Genomic DNA, 19,257 nt, shown 5'->3' on the forward strand with positions numbered 1-19,257 from the left:
AGAATGTTCTGTGTCACACGAAGAAGAAAATATTTTTGTTGCTCTCAGATGGCTCAACACATCGTTTCGCGTAGTGCAAGTCCTCAGCATCGCAGAATACATGGCGACACGAAGGATCGACATCATGGCTTATTCGGTGGGACCAAGTCCATCGCGCTGTCAGCGTTTCGACTTTGCGACTTATGAATTCAGACGAGCCACGTTCTTCGTACAGAATAAGTGGAATCGCGGCGGTCTTATACTCACCGGTTCACTGTCCTGGGCATCGTTGCTCACGCTGTCCGTACTCGTCACCGCAGGCTTTTTTGTACTTCTCAACGTGCGTCACGGTCACCGACCTTTCGAGGGCATCAGCCAGTTGATACTAGCACTAGTGGCAGCAGTACTCCTGATCGCTTCTCCCGTTCGTAAAGCCAATGAGCCATGCACGTACAGCCGGACGGTCATTGCGTGCTGGCTGCTAGCCGGCTTCTACCTGGCCGCCTTCACACAGAGCCTTCTCACAGCAACGCTCAGTGCCCAACCAACGTGGGACGCTGACGACACTGTCGACAAGTTGGTGCCGAAACTACGTCATGGTCACCTACTTCCCTGCGTCGAACGGAACGCGGCTCCTTCTTTCACTACTTAATTACGGAGACTTCTGAGCAACGGAACGACTTCCTCGGCGCCCTGTCATTTGCAGCCAAACGATGGGCTCGAAACAAGCATCAGTTCACGGGGAACATTAACGCGTGCGCCGACAGGACGACGAAGGGAACGCACTTACTGATCACGTTCGACAAAGAACCCTGCCAGCTGTCAGGCCTCGCGGGTGCCGCAGTCGAAGGTAAATCCTCGATTTTGAGCGTGTTTGCCGGATTTCCGATTAGGAAGTACTACCATCTGCAAGGGCCATTCGTCTCGCTAATTCGGAGGGTATTCGAGACAGGTTGGCACGTTCGCCACGAGCGGTTCGAAACGTTCAACTGCACCGCCATTCAAGATGTGCCTGCACAGAAGCTGCGTACAAACTTACTCGTGAAAATGTACCTCGCAGTCTGCGCTTCAATCATTGGCGTGTTCTTGCTAAAAGTACTTCGTTACCGCCGAACCGCCCGCTGACTGAGCCCGGAATGTGAATTAGTGTACCTCACGCGGTCATAGTCTAGACAGTTGAGCACTGCAGACTGTTCTATTACCATATCATAGCAAGGACGCAGCTCAGCTTAAAATATTGTAGCACAGATAAATCGCATCTGACTGACGCTCACAGGCCTCAGAAGTTATCACCGCAATCCTACTATTTATGGTTGAAATGGGTTAGAGCAGACGAGATATTTTTATCCGCCATATTCCGGTGAGTTGCACTTGTTCATGAGTACCAAGGCTGAAAGGAACTACGAGGAACTACAACGCTGAACAGTTTATGAATACGCGGTGCAAAATATAAAATTAAGCTCAGTGCCCGCGCGGTGCAAAATATAAAATTAAGCTCAGCGCCCGCACGGAGCATGTTTTAGAAGCGAAAACCGTGAGCCTAACTGTGCGCACGTTATCTCATGTCTCAAAAGATAAGCTTGCCATTGAATTTACCGAGCACTCTGGCACGTAACTTTTTTTTTCGACGTTATATGAGGTTTGCTCAGTATTTCTGTCTCACAGACCCATTGAGTATTGAATAAAATATCGCGCCAAAGTATGTTTCTTGTCTTTTTCGGCTGGTATCATTCTGTTTTTCTTTTGCAGCAGTGTGCGACCGAGTTCTTCCGTGGCATTTACAACGACTCACAGAGCCACTTACTTAGACGACGTCTTGTTTCTCCCCCGTATATGTCTACAGTTCAGTAGGACAAAGCACACACATCCCATTTCGCAGGTGAGGTCATCTCGTTTTAGATTTTACTGTGCGTCTCGTTTTGCCCATGAGTAGTTTACTTATTTTGCTACACTAATCGCAAGCTTATGTTTGTGAAAACACCCCTAGGTAGTTTTAGTCATGTTAAGTGTCTGCGTATATACATATACATGATATACGACATCAGGAATATGGCACGTAATACCCCAGAATCTGATTTTATTTGTGGTTGTGTGCCCTTTATGATAGTTTTCTTGTGCGCACAGAACAATTATAACGTGCTCCGTGCTGCTTCTTCATAAAGTAGTTCTACGATAACCTAAAGCAAAATGACTCACGCATACTGCGGTTATAGGTTTTGTAAAAAGCGCTTTGCATATACCTGCATAATTATAAAGCATAGTTCGAGAACGGAGTTCACACACTTTTTATCACATGACGTAACCTGTACGTATAAGGCGGATTGGTGTATGTGTCGTTGGAGCATATATGTTACATAAACCGAAAGGCAACGACGCGGCAACGGCGATAGCTTATAATATTACGACGGCGGTCACGACAACAGCAAATTGTGTCGTATTTATTGTTTTTCTAAGAATGGTTCAGCCTATTTTCTTACAACCTGGGCCGTTTCCGGTATTCATACAATGCCACACAGCAACTCTAAAGCAGACTTGAAACGCGGCGCAATACTGAAAAGTAGGCTTCTAATTTGCCCAGAGGAGGTGACGCCGCTGAGCCGACGACCACTCGGGGCAGCTGAGCAGGAATAACTGGGCAGGCATTCAGTGTGAGGTACACAAAATAAATCTGCACATTGTTAAGATCAAAATTTGAAAGTTTGTCAAGGTTCATTTCAGCAATATTTATACTGGAAAAAGATTCACCGTATTTAAATATGCTTGATGCGATCCGGGGGGAGAGGGGGGGGGGAGTGGTGGCGAGCGCTTTTCCTGCCCACCCTCCTTCGCTGTCGAATCTGACGCCACAGATTACGCGTGATTGATTACGTATTCTAATACACCATTGCTATTCTTGTGACCAATTATTTCTTTGCCCTCTAACGCTCACTGCAACTAAAATACTCTTTGTAATCAAAAATAAATCAAATGTATGTCAACAGCTACTTTATATTAGAGGTACATGGAAAGAAGAGACTCAGATTTTAGCATTTCTAGCATCGAAAAATGACCGCCATTACTCCAAGAGATAGGAAGACAGCAGAGTTGGTTAGTGAACATACAGGGGTAACCTGTATGCTAGTAGATATTGAACATAATAAATGGACCTGTGCAGGCCACGTCATGGGGACAGGTAACCAATAGTCAGTTAGAGGATCAGAATAGATACCAAGAGATGGCAAGCGCGGCCAAGGAATGCAAAAGGTTAGGCGACGCGACGGAATTAAGAAATTTGTAGGCATAAAATAGAAGCAGCTCGCGCAGGACATGGTGGATACAGATCATTGCCCGAGGTCTTTCAGCGCACCAAGATAGACTGATTGTGAATGATGATTGTGGTCCTCCGAAATGAAAAGGTTTACCTTTTCATTCCGGGTATTACATTTGGAAGCCTCCTCGCTAGAATGTTGTGAGACGCGGTGGAGTAGCTACTTGTGCAAGTTCGTTCATCTTTGAAGAATGTGAAAACCGCACACTACAAGGGACGGTTAAACAAGACGTGACATGTTGTTGTTGTGCCCCTACACATGGCTCATACCCACACTGGGGCATTGGCCAAAAATTGTTGATATGAAGTTATAACTCATGATTAAAGACAAAGGAAAAGCAAACATAAATGAAAGAGTACAATAATTATTTGTACATTCAGACCAGACTACTAATCACGACTAAAACTTAGAATAATTAAATTCCTCTTATGCCTTCTTCTTTCGCTGTCCCATTTTGTTCTTTTTACTTTCTTCAACGTTGTCATGCGAATGTCTGCGCAGCTGTTGAGAATATTCTAACCTAATCAAGATGATAGTTTTGCTAAATTGTTAATCCTTTACTCTTTAACTTTCCCTTTCGATCTAAAAATGTGATTAGTGGATCTACACGCTAGTCATCGCGATAACTCATCCATTCTTCCCTCGATCCCCCATTTGTAGGGAATACAGGCCAATCATGAATGGAAATTCAAGCATCCAATAAGTTTTCTCTAATCCAAGTTTCTGCAATAAAAAAAGGATTTTGCAAAACTAAAGACACCAACCCAAAAATTTCACATTTTATTTTTGCATGTAGCACTATCAATGGTTCCGTACCTTAACTGGAAACCTTTATAAAATTACCCGCTGTCGCATTCCACCATTAATTTTTCACGTATAATGGTCAGGTCTTCTGCCCCACAGGGATGAACGCACTGACCATTTTTTACTAGCCGGCCGTCAACTTATACACCACAGAAAAATGATGGAAATGCCATTCCGGAGGTTGTCTTTCAGATATTTCACACATTCCATATTGGGCTTTAACCACCGAAACTTCTGCGCTGCCGTCTCTGAATTCATGCAGAACATATGGTGGAGAACTTGTTCCTTCTCTAAATAGACATTTAGGAAATATTCTAAATTTACTACTTTTCCTAAATAGGCATTAGGAAAAGTAGTGGGCAACTCGAAAGTCGTATACTATTCGCTAGGCGTGAAAGAAAACATGCGGCGTTAGTCACTCTTGACATCGCAAAAGCATACGACAGCGTTGAACGCATAGTTTTAATCAATCGGCTTCACAACCTTAACTTTCCAAAGTATATTCAGGCGTGCAATGCGGTATTCTTAAGAAATAAAACATTCTCTTGCTTCAAAAACGCCAAGCCTGCGCTGAAACCGCAGCACAGTCACAGCGAAAGCTGGAAGAGCGGCGTTTCTAGAGCCCGTTAAGCTCTCTTGGGGCTACAATACAAGTAGACTAGAAAGGTACCCACTACGCCATAAATCACAATTTTTGTGAAGTTGGGAAGCACCTACTAAGCCATTATTCGTCATTCTGCGGAGAAGCGAGGCACCAGCTGCACGTCTGTAAGGCATTATGTGCACTTTGTTGACGCGACGACTGATGACGATGAAGAATTATCGCTCAGCCCTTTGTAATGGGTTGGAAGCTTTAAACGGCCCACCAGTTATGTAATTTGCATTGGGTGACTCCCGCTCGCTATTTCCCGCTCCCGTCATGCTGCATAACATACGTTGACGTGGGAGAGAGACGGGAGGGGGGGGGGCGAAGAACATTACTGAGACCCCGAAGAAATGGATCATGCGCTCATGGGCTTCCTTGGCAATCAATCCAAGTGCACTTGCGAGGAACCCACTACGCTATAAAGCATTGTAATTTTACTGAGACCCCGAGGAAATGGATCTGCGCTTATAGGCGTCCTTGGTAACCAATACAAGTGCACTTGCGAGGAACCCACTACGCTCTAAATCATTCTAATTTTTTAGAAGTAGGGCAGCAGGCACTGTGCGCATGTAAGGCATTATGCGCACTTTGTTGATGCTGTGCCTGGTGACGACGAAGCATTATGGCAGGATCTTTGTAATGGGTTGGAAGCATTTCACAACCTACTGGTTGCGCAATTCGCATTCTGTGACGCCTGGTTACAGAATTCGCGTTGTGCGACGCTTGATGCTTATTTTACTCTTCTACCACGCTATATTGCATATGCTAATGTGGTTCCTTCCCGACATGAAGCCTGTATAGGACCTTTGTGCAAAGCAGTTTCAAGCACCGGCATGGCTCAGGGGTTGAATACTGGGCTCCCACGCAGAGGGCCCAGGTTCGAACCTCGTTCCATCCTGGAATTTTCTTCTTATTTAGTTTTTTTTCTTATTTCGATCGATACTGGTTACGGACACCGGCGGCGGCGGCGGCAGCGGCGGCGGCGGCGGCGGACAACTACGGCGCCAAAAACGGCCGGTGAAATGATCTCATAACAGCTTTCGCTGTAAAACGGCATCTCGTCTTCTATGTACGCTCAAACTAGAGGTGTCCTGCAAGGCGCAGTCCTTTCCCCAGTATTATTTAATGTCCTAATGAGTTCTATCTCACTACATGACGATGTCCACACTTATGTATATGCTGACGACATCGCATTTTTTTCATCAGCAGGTGATATTCACGAGCTGTTCCAAATATTGCAATCGTACTTGTCAGCAGTAGAAAGCTGGCTTGATAGTATACATCTAGATTTGAATGTCAGTAAATGCGCCGTGCTGACATTTCCATTGAAAGACCCTATCCATATGTCACTATCCTATCATCTCGAGCCTAGTTCACAAGTAGAGAAGGTAAAATATCTCGGTGTCATATATGACCGATCTATGACATGGAAGGCTCATAATGAAAACATCGCAGCAAAGGGTGTTCGGGCAGTCGAACTATTAAGGAAGATCAGCCATTGCCGATTAGGTATGGGGAGACAAATACTTTTATCAATATTGCCACGCCCGCTTCTTGTTTTATTTTGATGTATTCAGATTTGACCTGCAAGGACGGTTAGCCACGTTCGACGCTGACCGTGCCGCAGTGTTCGAGAAGCTTCGCGGTTGTAGTAGATCATTTTGTTAACATTGCGCGTAGGACGCGAACAGTCAAGATTATTCCAGAGCCTGCGCGACCACCAGTGATAAGGGTGGAAAGTTCGATGCGTGATGTATAAAAGACGGCGCGTCCCAGCCATGATCAGTTTTATTGACGGCCGACGCTTGAAATACAGTTACCATAGTAATACAAATGAAATGCAAGTAATTGTGAGGAGAAATAGTAATATGAGTGACATGGTGAACATTGGAACTAATGAATGTGAGTGGGGTTGGGTGACGTTACACCCCACTTTTGCGACGTTACTTCCAGGTAGCCTAGCCTGCTCCTGGTGTCACTTCCAGCTCACGCTTCCGGTCTTAATTTCACTTCCCCTTCCCACATCCTGCATAATCACCTCTGGTTGATCAATTAAGGTTGTAATTGATTCACTTGTTGCCTATACCTAACCCACTTCCAGCCTGCACTTTATTAAGCTTTAATAAGCATTTAATTTAGCTCTCTAGATCTCCATACCTGTGCAGCAAACAAGCTTCACCGTGATCAAACATATGCATTCTATTTCTCTTTGAGACACTCCTAAGGATAAGGCATTAACCTAGCAATGTAAACCAGAAGAAGCACAAAGGCGAAGAACGGGTAGTGATGCTACCTTGGACACAAGTTCTTATATCCGTCATTGCTTTAAGATGTGTTTCGTTAGTAATAAATTATTCTCTAGTGGTTTCTACAGTGTATTGTGATGAAAGTTGCTTGCTAACTGTTATAAATTTTCAATCTGACATGTTTAGAATGGCTCATCCTAGCTCGCTATTATGTCATGCAAACGTTCATATGTTGTTTGCTGAAACATGTTGTCAGTGAACACTGTATATTCTGTCCCATCCCTGTGTAATGCCTTAAAGAAGTTAGCAATCTCGCCATGGTGTCATGAAATATGATGGAGCCCACTGGAACTTAGCAGTTTAATGTATCAAACGTTTGGAAGATGTGCAATCATGATGTGAACTGTCATTATTAGGTTCTCACTTGTGTAGGCGCCTGCAAAAGATCAAGCCTGAGATAAACGTATCATGGCGGCGCCCATCCGGCAACAGAGTCCACTACCTGGCTTTTATAGTCTTGGATTATTTATGACACTTTGTAATGAAAACGTGTGTAAAATAATGTTTGCTATAGTACAGGAAGTTTTACACATTCACTGCTATATTACGGGGCATTATTATAACCCAAGATGGCGCAGCAGAGCCGCGAGGTTGGGAAGGCTAGCCAGGAGCCATAAATTCAGCAACGATAATTTCATACGCATAAGAGGAATTCATTTCTTTTAAACTTAGCTTTGCCACGCTACGGTGATGCTATGCAACAAAGGTTACGCAACCTTTTTAAAGTTTGCTTTGCCGTGATGCAAGCATGCTCTTAGGTGAACCATGGAATGTTTTGTTGCAGCACAGCACCGGTATGCGGCGAAGGAGACCACAAAAAATATTGCGCGGACGCGTACAAAATGTACTGCAGTGAAGCATGTCGAGATTGAACACGACCTCGGACGGGTTTCCTTTATTATCACGTCCGCACACGCTTTCTCTCCCTCGCCCATCCTGGCGCACCCTTCCCCGTGTTGAGGGCATTAAGATTACATGCGTGCCCGCTGCACCTTTTTTCAATATTCATATCAGCCTCTATGAACGTAACATTGCCAAAAGGCCGTACATCCTAACTTTTTTTAAAACGAACTACTCGATTAAGGCTCATTGACAGATGACAGAAAAAGTTAATGTAAATATGATCGTATAAGAGTGAAATAGATAAATGGATTGGCCTTTCCAGTCAAGAGTTCAGCGGGCTCGCCATTGCGTCGATTTTGCTAACGGAATGAGCGATTGTCAAAAGCACGTAGTTATCACAATCAGTCCACATAAATTTATGTTTGACATTCTAACAAGATTAAGTTATATAGGAGAGGTAACTTAAAAGAAGATTAAGTTATATAAGAAGTAACTTCGCGATGGAGAGAAGGGAACGCGAGAAATAATATTTGTAGTAAATAGATAAGTATAGAAGGTATGATGTAGGATATGTTCCGTGTACTACACATGTTCATGTTCGTAGGATACGGAAGAGTCCCATAGTATTCGATATGTGCGATCAACAGTAGACACGCGATTTGATGGACACAACGGCTTCCAACGAACACACTTGACCAATATCGGGGCGCGGCGTTGCTCTTGCATTGGACAGAACTGTGAGTAGGGCTGTACGGGACATCAGATAATGTAATCTGAAAAGAACACTTAGTATAGGGGCGGTTAGTTGCCATGTTTAATTGAATCACCACTGAACTCATTACCGACAAAAAAGGTAACGCGATACTCGTGTCTTGCATAGTATCGCGATACAAACGATACATCGTAAAAAGGTATTTCACTACTGAAATACAAATACACTTATCAAATCTATCTCGATATAGAAATACAGATACCCAAAAGTCTCCCTGAAATACTATCGCGATACTCTTGTATCGCGATACTGCCTAGCCCTGGTATGGATACGGATCTCCAAAACGACTGAAATCTGGACACCCATTCTGAAATGTAGAGTTTTCGTTCCGCGGTTACATTTTGTTGACCGCATTTGGTGCCTCACGAAAAACGAAATTGTGGGCAGCTCCACTCTAAGCGAATGCTGGGGAAGTGCAATGCATGCCCTGCCCTTATATGTCTCTTGTGTTTATATTTGCTCGCTTAGCCCTGACAGTGAAATTCGTTCTTCGTTGGCACTGCCATTCTCGGGCGAGCGAGCGCTGTCGTTCTCGGCGAGCCTCCTCAGCGACGTCCATAACGGAAAGACCCTCCGCCAGCCGGCACCTTGCTGCAGCGTGGGAGGGCCCCTAGCGGCGAAACCCTCCAAAACTTTCCGATGATGGGATTGTGGCGCCCTTTCTCAACCTAGCGGCGAAGTTCGGCGGCTGTTTCGCATGGAACTGCGTAAACCACGGACGGACGCCGTTCGCCTTCGGTCTATAAGTGCATCGCGCTTAAAATGCTTTAGGCCAGTATTGTTTGTGTAGCTCATGAACATACTGTTAAGAAAATATTAAAAAATCACAGCATATCCACGGAGTGAACCATGATGAGTGGGCAAAGCTGCGGAGGTTCATCGGTAAACCGTGAATCTTCCGTGAATTCTGCCCAGTACATCATCACCGACATGAGATCGGGCGCGTTTATACTAAAGGTTCTATGAGTTATGACGACTTGCAGCTCACTTTAATTTTACATGTACGCTGTGAATTTTCATTGTTTAGAAAACCATTGCTTTAGAAAACATCTGGCGTCTTTTCTTAAGCAGCTGGCGTCTTTTCGTTTTGCTTTAGAAACATCTGGCGTTCTTTCGTTTTGCTTTTACAAAACATCTGGCGTCTTTCGTTGGTTTATTTCATCAATCAATGGCGTTTTGAACAAAATTTTTATTGTTTAATTACGCACAGGAGAAATCTCACCAGGCACTACCTTGGAGGTAAACAATGGCTGCTAATGGGAATGAGAGACAGAAGAAGTCGGCTTTTAGCTAACACTTACACTTCTACTTCTACTAACGTTTCCTACTGGAACATGCCAATGGCTGCTAATGGGGAATGAGAGACAGAAGAATTCGGCTTTTAGTTAACGCGCACGCTGCGAATTTTTTATTGTTCAACAACGCACAGGAAAAATCTCCCACCGGCACCACCTTGGAGGTCAAAGCGTAAGACTGGTTACGCACTACGACTACTACGACTACGACTACGAGGGACGAACGGGTGCCGCCTTAAGGAGCTTCGCCCCTAAAAATATGAGACGAAGATAGTCAAATGCGGGCCGGGCCTCTGGCGAAAGGTTTGCAGGCAGCATGTGGCCCGCGGGCCGCCTGTTTGGGAACCCTGTGCTATAGCGACTGTATGACGTCATATAGCGCATGTCATGATTTTCTTCCATTTGCTTTCCACTCGGCATCGGTGCTCGTTACGCAAGCCTTATAGTGGCGATGTATAGGCGTCGTCTTCAGACGGCCGGAGGCGGGGGTTTTCCATTGCGTTGCCAAAATTATGCTTGCGTAATAGAAAAAGTGTCCAACATCTACGACTCCTTGCCAATTAATTAATCACTTGTATTTTAGATTCACGGCTACATGCGACTAATTGACAACTCCCTGACTGTGTGTGGCCCACACTCTGATCCGGCGCATCAACTGGCACTTCCGTTCCCTATGAAGTCTTCTATTTAGACTATAAGAGCTAAAAAAATGGGACGTTGTTGCGCATCTTCCGGACAGCTAATCCAGCGTATTGCTGCAGCCCTACAATTCACTGTGATCAAGTGAAGCAGGCCCGCAGTCCCATCGGCAGGGATATCATACTCAAGCGACATCTAAGCGGCACGATCATTTCGATATGCTGCAACCCAGGTTGGGTTCACGGCGTCGTATGCCCCCTTGGTTTCAACCCACTGCCTCCCAGAATTCATGGTAATCCGCGTATTGTACTACTCGGCCATGATCCTGGTGATAATTATTGGTTATGGCTGCTTCATATACTTGCAAATGCCAAATGTTCGTCAATGCCTTATGTTAGCAACAATTCTGTGTCTCTAACTAGCAGGGATACTTTTCAAGTCTGAACTGGAGAACTATTCCACGCAGAATGTATTTTTCGTGGCACGAGAACCGAATGACTATTGTTTCTCTTCCACGCACTTCCGGTCGAGCACTTACTTCCGTTTTCCGAATATTAAGAAAAAAGTCTAAAAAAGGAACAAAACTGGTACAAAATCAATGGTTGTGGTAGAACTTAAGCGTTATATCGAATACGTATGATATTGTCACGTGGTCGTGACGTCGACGAAGGCAGCAGTCAGCACGTCAGAGATGAAACTCTTTATTTGGCCGAACTTGTGGCCGGGAAACAGAAAGTCAAACTACAGCAATACACTGATAGCGGCGAACAGAGCGTCGACCGTCGATCAACTGACAAGCGGTGAAGCGCGTCGGCATTTATACATGTGCCGTCGAATATTCCAGCGTTATCACTGGTTGTCGCGCAAGTTCTAGAATAAGCTCGAGTGTTCGCGTCTTGTGCGCAATCTTAACAAAACGATCCAGAATAATCGCGAAGCATCTAGAACAATTAGGCGCGGTTGGCGCTAAGCGTTGCTGACAGTCTTTGTGGGCGAAAAACGAATACAGCAAAAGTGATAATAAAAACGCACGTGGCAATATCAGAGCACATGTTTACATAAGAGCGAATTAACTTTTACGATAATTAATGAAAATAATTGAACGGGTTCATTGAAAGAGCCGACGATTTTCCTTTGAGCAGCTGAGATCGTTGCGGCACCTGACGGAGCAGATCTCAGCCACGCGCTTCTTTCTACGTGGCCTCAGAGATCCGCTTCGGCAGCGCGAAGAGACGCAAAGCTAACCCAAGGACAGCGCCGACGTGCGAGTGCCACTACGAGTCACCTTAGTCAAGGATTATAGTCGCTTCCACTTTAACGCGGTAGCGTTAGAGAGCTTGTTTCGCAGAAATTCCGGCGTCGATGTTGGCGTCGTTGGTAGTGAGCGAAAAATCAGCGTTGTCCGTGAGCGAAAACTCGAGAAAGATGCAAATAAAATAAATAGTAAAAATCTTAGGTTCCAGTCAGAATGGACCCAGGCCTTCTGCGTGGCCAGCAGGTGTTCTACCACAGAGCTACGCCATTGCTTGAAACTGCTTCGAAAAACAATCACGCCATATCCACCAAGTGAATGATGATTGAGGAGCTGGCTCGGAGATAATCGGGTAAACCGTGAATGCTCCGTACAATTCCTCTACTGTCATATAAGACGTGCCACGTTGTTATAGTAACGATTGTGGTCAGGTTGTTGTCGAACCACAAGCGGTCGCAGACCTTGCAGCTGTGGCCGAACGTGTGGTCGAGGAAATCGCGCTTGAAGCGCGCGTAGGCGCCACCAACTTCAGGTAGCGACCGCTTTCGGCGCTTGGCCGCTGAATCCCGCGCCCGTACTTCTTCGAGGTTCTCTTGCCGCCACTTCCTCGCTGCTTCGGCTTCGCGGGCTTGTATCTCGGGGTCCGCACGACGCTGACGTCTCTTTGCGGCCTCGCGAGCTCTCACCGCAGGGTCTTCGCGGCGTGCCCGCGCTGCTGCTGCCTTGCGAGTCCTCCGCTTCGCCGCCTTGTCTTCTTCGTTCATGTTAGTAGTATAGAAGCGCACTGACTGACGACTGTCGAAACAGAAAGAGGAAGCGCGCAGTTGTGGCCCTCTGGCGGTCTCCTATCAAACTAAAGTACGCGCCAGAGTGTAGCGAGCGCCGCATGCTACAGTTGGCTATGTTATATGTAGTTTTGCCTGCGTTATTATCATCATCAAGGCGCTCGAAGAACAAGAGGAAGAAGAGCGTTGTAAGGATGTGTGACATCCATAGAACGCTCTCTCGCGCGAGCTGCGCCGCTAGCGGTCGCCTATGGAACTAAGGTTACGGTTACGGCGCGGGACTTCGCCCCAGCTTAAGAACCTGGCCAGCCTGCTCTTAAAAAACACTATATGAATGTCTTGTAATGGGAGGAGTGTCCTTAATGCATGTAATATCACGCGGAAGAAGCGTAGAATCGCGCCAGGCGTCAAAATATGTCAGTTGCGCAACGCGTGGGTGTTTTAAAGGCCCACCCATTACAAAGTGCTAAAACATATTTAATCTTCATCAGCAGCAAAAGCATCAACATAGTGAGTGGCTGCGTAGGTTCGCGTGTCGCCTTACGGACGCGTAGCGGGCCCTTCGTTGAATCGCAAAAGGAAGAAATATGTCGTAGTGGGCACTGGGCAACCCTTCTTGCAGTAGGCATTTTAGGATAGTTTGAAACGGCCATTGTTACGCGCACAGACGTTCGTTTCCTTGCGGCATGTTTGAGGCGTGAACCGAGAACTGAAGCTAGGCTAGCAGTTGAAAAGGCGATGCGCACGGGGCCCAATTACGCTATCGCGTTCTACTCTTGAAGGCGAAGCTCAAACGTCGTCCAAGTTTGTTTGTTTGTTTTTTCATATGAGTAAATTACCCTTTCGTTTTACCGAAAGCAAGAAAGTGCCGTTCTTACCATGTTTTCAAGAAGACGCGAGAGAAGAAAATAGAGGCGGCAACACCACCTTGCGGTTCCCGCACCAGCTCCTGGTGACGTCATAAAGTTTGACGGCGCCTCAGCGCCGACGTAATTCTTTAAATACAGCTAAAACAATAATGAAGTTGCGTTCTAAGGATGTCACACATCCTTAGAACGTCACATTATCGTAGATATACCGGACCCATCGCTCCATCTTTTGACGACACCGGAATGTATCGGAGTCTCCGAGATTGCTGGCCCATGCCGCACCATGATCGCGACAACCGCAGGTTTGTTCGATTAGCCTGCACCGTGCACTGTCACTTTTCAGAGCATACTAAAATTGCGCTGCTCGAGTTCAGCTGTGCAGGCACAACGTGGCTATATAGAAACGCGGAGAACCGAGACACGGTGGAGGCTTCATCTTTTGTCCCATTAATGCACACTGTCCATCGTAAGCTTGAAATGCCGAAGAACCGCGTTGTATTCGATTTGTTGAGCTATAAAGGCGCTCGTATAGGTTGTGCAGACACAGCAGATTCAGGTACGCGGGGTTTAACAGCGCATCCTATGTCCGCGTGCACCAAGCCGGAACCGTCAGCAGGGAGGGCGCAGGAAAATCGTGAATCAGCTCTGCAGCTTTTGAGACGAATGGTGTGGTTCAAAGGACGACATTGCTGCTCCGCTGAAATGAACGGCCTTGTATGGGCCCTGGAGTACTGGCCCCGGGTGACACAGGCGAATCGAACGGACCTCATACACTACAAGCATGTGGCTGATAGCCGTGAGTGACACTGACTATGAACAACAACAGTGTCCCTGTTTACGCACCACCACTACCCCCCTTGCACCTAGCGTGGGGGATGGGGATGATTTTCCCACTTTTGCCACGTGACTTCAAGGTACCCTGTTCTGGTACTAATTTTACTTTCGATTCCCACTTCCAGCCTTAGACATACTTTACTTTCCCAGTTCCTTATTTAACCTCCTCTGTTTGACCAATGAAAGTTAAGTAAACTCATTTCCGGCCTGTGCCTAACCAGCTTACGGCCTGCACTTTATTCAGCTTTAACTAGCATTTACCTCACTGGTATGCACCTGCAACAAACCAGCTTCACCGCGATCAACACATACATTCATAGCGAGGGTCTCGTTCTGGCAGACTTGGTGCCTTCAGGTAGTTTGCGACGGATTATTGGTCAGCTGCCGGCTCGTAAAAAAGAACACGTGCTACGCCAACAGGCATAAAAAAGAGTGTTCCACACTCGCCGCCATGGCTGCGATCGGCGCTGACTAACACTCCTAGGTTTAAATGCGCATATATACCCCATAAAGTGCACGAGAGGATGACCGCCGAAATAGCTCAGTGGTAGAGCATCGGACGCGTTATTCGAAGGTCGCAGGTTCTGTCCCTGCCGGCGGCAAGTTATCTTTTCGTCCACTTTACTTTCTTCACATTTATATCCTAATTGCTACAAATAACACCCCCTATAATTTCCTTGGCATTACTGTCTGTTAGTTCTAAATAATATTGTGTGGAACAAAGAAAAATGAGCCCTTAAAAGCTATCTTCTTTCCTTCTTTACTTTAAGACAGTCATAAGGCTAAGGCATCCAGAAGGGACTCAAAGGCGAAGAAAGCGTAGCGATGCTACCTTGCACACAAGTTCAAAATCCTTCACAGCTTTAAAATTCATTTAGTTAGCAATAAAGCAGTCTCTAGTGGTTCCTATAGTGGCTTATAATAAAGTTGCTCGCTAACTATTATAAATGTTGAGCTTAACATGTTTAGAATAGTTTATAGTAGCTTGCTCGCTATTATGTCCTAACATGTTGACGATGTATACAGAAGCATGTTATCAGTGAACGCGCTGTGTATTAACTCCCACCCCTATTTAATGCCTTAAATAAGTAAATCAGCTCGCCACGACGTCACGTATTTTGATTGAGTCCACTCGAAGCTGGCAGTGCATTAACGTGCGTTTGGAGTATGTGCAATCATTATGTGAACTGTCATTATTAATTTTTCAAGCTAAGCTTGTGCATGTGCCTGCAGCTAGTCAAGCGTCAGGTAAATGTGCCGTGGCGGCCATCTTGCAGTTACGGAGTTCATTAATGAGCTCTTATATTCTTGTACTATAACTTGTGAAAACTAATATTTGTGATAGTACACGAAGTGTTTGCACATTTACTGCTGTATTACGTAGTACCAATATAACCCTATGTTGACGTTGCGGCGTTACGAGATTGGGTGGCGGTGTGCGACGCGGTCGAAGACTGCCTCAAGGGCTCTTGCCCTTACCCTAACTCTCTGAGGAAGGAGATTTTGAAACACTTCCCGCGGTTTTACGGCCAGTACGAGAAAGTGGTCCGGGAGCGGCTGCCCTTGACTGGTTCCTTCATGAACGACGCACTACACGGTGGCATCGCCGCATACCAGTACGAAACGCTGCTGACGCGTCTGCAGGACCTGCGTAAGCGGGTCGGCTAGAGAAATTCATAATCTTCCCGCCGGATGCGCCACGCTGCATAAAATCCTTCAACGCTGGAAGCTGTGCCGCCTCTGCCGTTCATGTACATGCATGCCAGTCTGCAACCGGTGTTTCTGGCCATCAGAGATGAAGTTAAACGACGACACTCCGGCAGAAGTTTTCATTTTCGCAATATACACATATCTCGCTTCTCGGCCTGGATAGTATATATTACGCTTGTGCAGTTATCAAACAAAATTTTGAACACTGTGTCAATTCAATGACCTGAGTGAGTTACATGTCCATTTTTAGAAATGCGCCTTTACTATTGTTGAGATATAGCAAACGCAAACAAAACTTATTTGGCAGTTCGCTGTGTCTTTTCTAAAATCAACATCTTATACCTCACGCGGAGCTACGTTCTACGATTTAAGGGAGAGCAGCCGCTGTCAGAAACGCGCTTTAGGATAACGAGCGCGCGTGTAGTCGTCAGTCGTTCTCTTGTAGATATTTACCCTGAAATGCACAAGTGTGTGGTCATTTATATTCAGAGACGTGTTTGTGTTTTGCCGAGGGTTACATATACAGTAAAAACTCGATTCAGCGAACTGATGACAACGGTCAAATTATTTCGTTAAATCTTAAAGTTCGTAAAATCGAGAAAGGAATTTTTCGGTCCTTCGAAACGTAAAATTGTAACGTAGCGACTCCTTAAAGCTACCGCAGTATTTCCGGCTAACATATGTCTGCGCTTGTGAAAAGACTGTGAGGGCAACCCAGACATGCAGCCTCCCACTTTGGCCAGACATGGAGCCTTCCTTGTCCGGGCGGTGCAGGCCAGTTGGATGGTCACATGAAGCTATGACAGGCTGTCGGTACGCAAAGGCGATGAGAACGAACGCGGTGATTGTGCAAGCAGGTCGAGCAAGAAAGCTGCGAGGAGACGTTGAGTGCCATCTCTTGCATAAACCATAAAATTACGAGAGCAACCACCCTAGTGTTCTGTGGGAGCATTTACAGGAACAACAAATTGCCGTAGTGCATTAATGTTCATGTGCGCTAGTGGAGAAAATCCATGTCACGGCAACTCGAGTAACGTATATTACCATATACATAGCGAAAAAATCCACCCACAGCTAATTTTGTCGAAATTCTACCACACGTTCAGGCACCGAAAAAAGTAGAAAGTTTCACTGAGCCGTGCAAGGCTTGGAACAGTGAAGCTGGAGGATTTTGAAGTCTAATCGGGTTGCTTCTAGGTTGTTGCTAGGCTTCAGCTAGGTGATGCTAGGTTGCTCTTAGGTTCCTTCTAGGTTGTTGCTAAAACTTTACTTAGGTAATGCTAGGTTTTTCCTAGGTTGCTTGTCAGAGCAGTGAGGTTCGAGGTAAACCACAGACAGTTACAGACACGACACGGATGCCCATACACCAGAGACAGAAACTCGAGCTGAAACCGAGCGTTGGCACCTCGGGTAGGTCTACAGGCACGTCGTCGTTCACGTAGGGCTTCCATCGCTTCGGGATCTTCTCGCAGCCGCCGTTGCCTTTCCCATTCCCTAGGAGGAGAAGGAGAAACACCATATACATGGAGCTGATGTTCAGCGTGCGAGAGTCCACTGTTGCTCAGGCGGCCGGGAGACCTTGGGCCCTGGCGGCTGCCTCTGCCCACTCCGTGACCCACACTTGTGTTTGCGGGCCGTAGCTGAGCAGCGTGGCCTCCCACTGCTGAGGGGTAGAGCTATGCGCGACCTGGTATTTTCTCGTTGTACGTACCACTGAAGCTCTCCGTACAGATGCTTCAGTGAAGCTGAAACGTGCGGACACGCTGCTTATGACTATGTTAATCCCGACGGTTTAATAAAGTTTTTCCCAAATACTGGTTGCGTCTGTATAGGAACCCAAGTTAAGGCGGCGATCATAAGAGCACCCAGACGCAGGCGGCCTGCCGGCTGGCTGGCTGGCTGGCTGGCTGGCTGGATGGATGGATGGATGGATGGATGGATGGATGGATGGATGGATGGATGGATGGATGGATGGATGGATGGATGGATGGATGGATGGATGGATGGATGGATGGATGGATGGATGGATGGATGGATGGATGGCTCAAAGTTCCAAAGGTTCGCTAAGAAATGCTTCGCATTTAAAACTCCGGAAGCTTGCAGTCAACGCCTATCCCGGCCGCGGCGGCCGCATTTTCGATGGGGGCGAAAATTATTGAGACCCGTGTACTTAGATTTAGGTGCACGTTAACGAACCCCAGTTGGCCGAACTTTCCGGAGGCCTCCACTACGGCGTCCCTCATAATCATATCGAGGTTTTGGGACGTTAAACCTCAAAACACCAGGCCAGCGCTGAAACCGCAGCACAGCCACAGCGAAAGCTGGAAGAGCGGCGTTTCTAGAGCCCGTTGTAAGCTCTCTTGGGGCTACTCAAGTACACTAACAAGGTACCCACTACGCCATAAATCACAATTTTTGTGAAGTTAGGAAGCACCTACTAAGCCATTATTCGTCATTCTGCAAAGAAGCGAGGCACCAGCTACACGCCTGTGAGGCATTATGTGCACTTTGTTGACGCGGCGACTGATGGCACCGTCATGGGCTGGAAGCTTTAAACGGCCCACCAGTTATGCAATTTGCATTGGGTCACGCCCAGTCGCTATTTCCCTCTCCCGCCATGCTGTATAACATACGTTGACGTGGGAGAGAGGGGGGGAGGGCGAAGAACTTTACTGAGACCCCGAGGAAATGGATCATGCGCTTATGGGCTTCCTTGGCAACCAATACAAGTGCACTTGCGAGGAACCCACTACGCTATAAATCATTGTAATTTTTGAGAAGTAGGAAAGCAGGCACTATGCCATTTTTCGTCATTCTACGGAGAGCCGTGGTACCTGCTAAACGCATGTAAGGCATTATGCGCACTTTGCTGATGCTGTGCCTGGTGACGATGAAGAATTATGGCGGAGCCCTTTGTAATGAGTTGGAAGCATTCAACAACCTACTCGTTACGCAATTCGCATTGTGTGATGCCTGCTTACAAAATTCACGTTGTGCGACGCTTGGTGCTTAATTTACTCTTCTACCACGCTATATTGCATATGTTAATGTGGTTCCTTCCCGACATGAAGCCTGTATAGGACCTTTTTGTAAAGCAGTTTCAAGCACTGGCATGGCTCAGAGGTTGAATCCTAGGCTTCCACGCAGAGGGCCCAGGTTCGAACCTCGTTCCATCCTGGAATTTTTTCTTTTTTTCTTATTTCGAGCGATAGTGG

The sequence above is a fragment of the Rhipicephalus sanguineus genome, chromosome 4, assembly GCF_013339695.2.
Source record: "Rhipicephalus sanguineus isolate Rsan-2018 chromosome 4, BIME_Rsan_1.4, whole genome shotgun sequence".
Classification (NCBI taxonomy): Eukaryota; Metazoa; Arthropoda; class Arachnida; order Ixodida; family Ixodidae; genus Rhipicephalus; species Rhipicephalus sanguineus.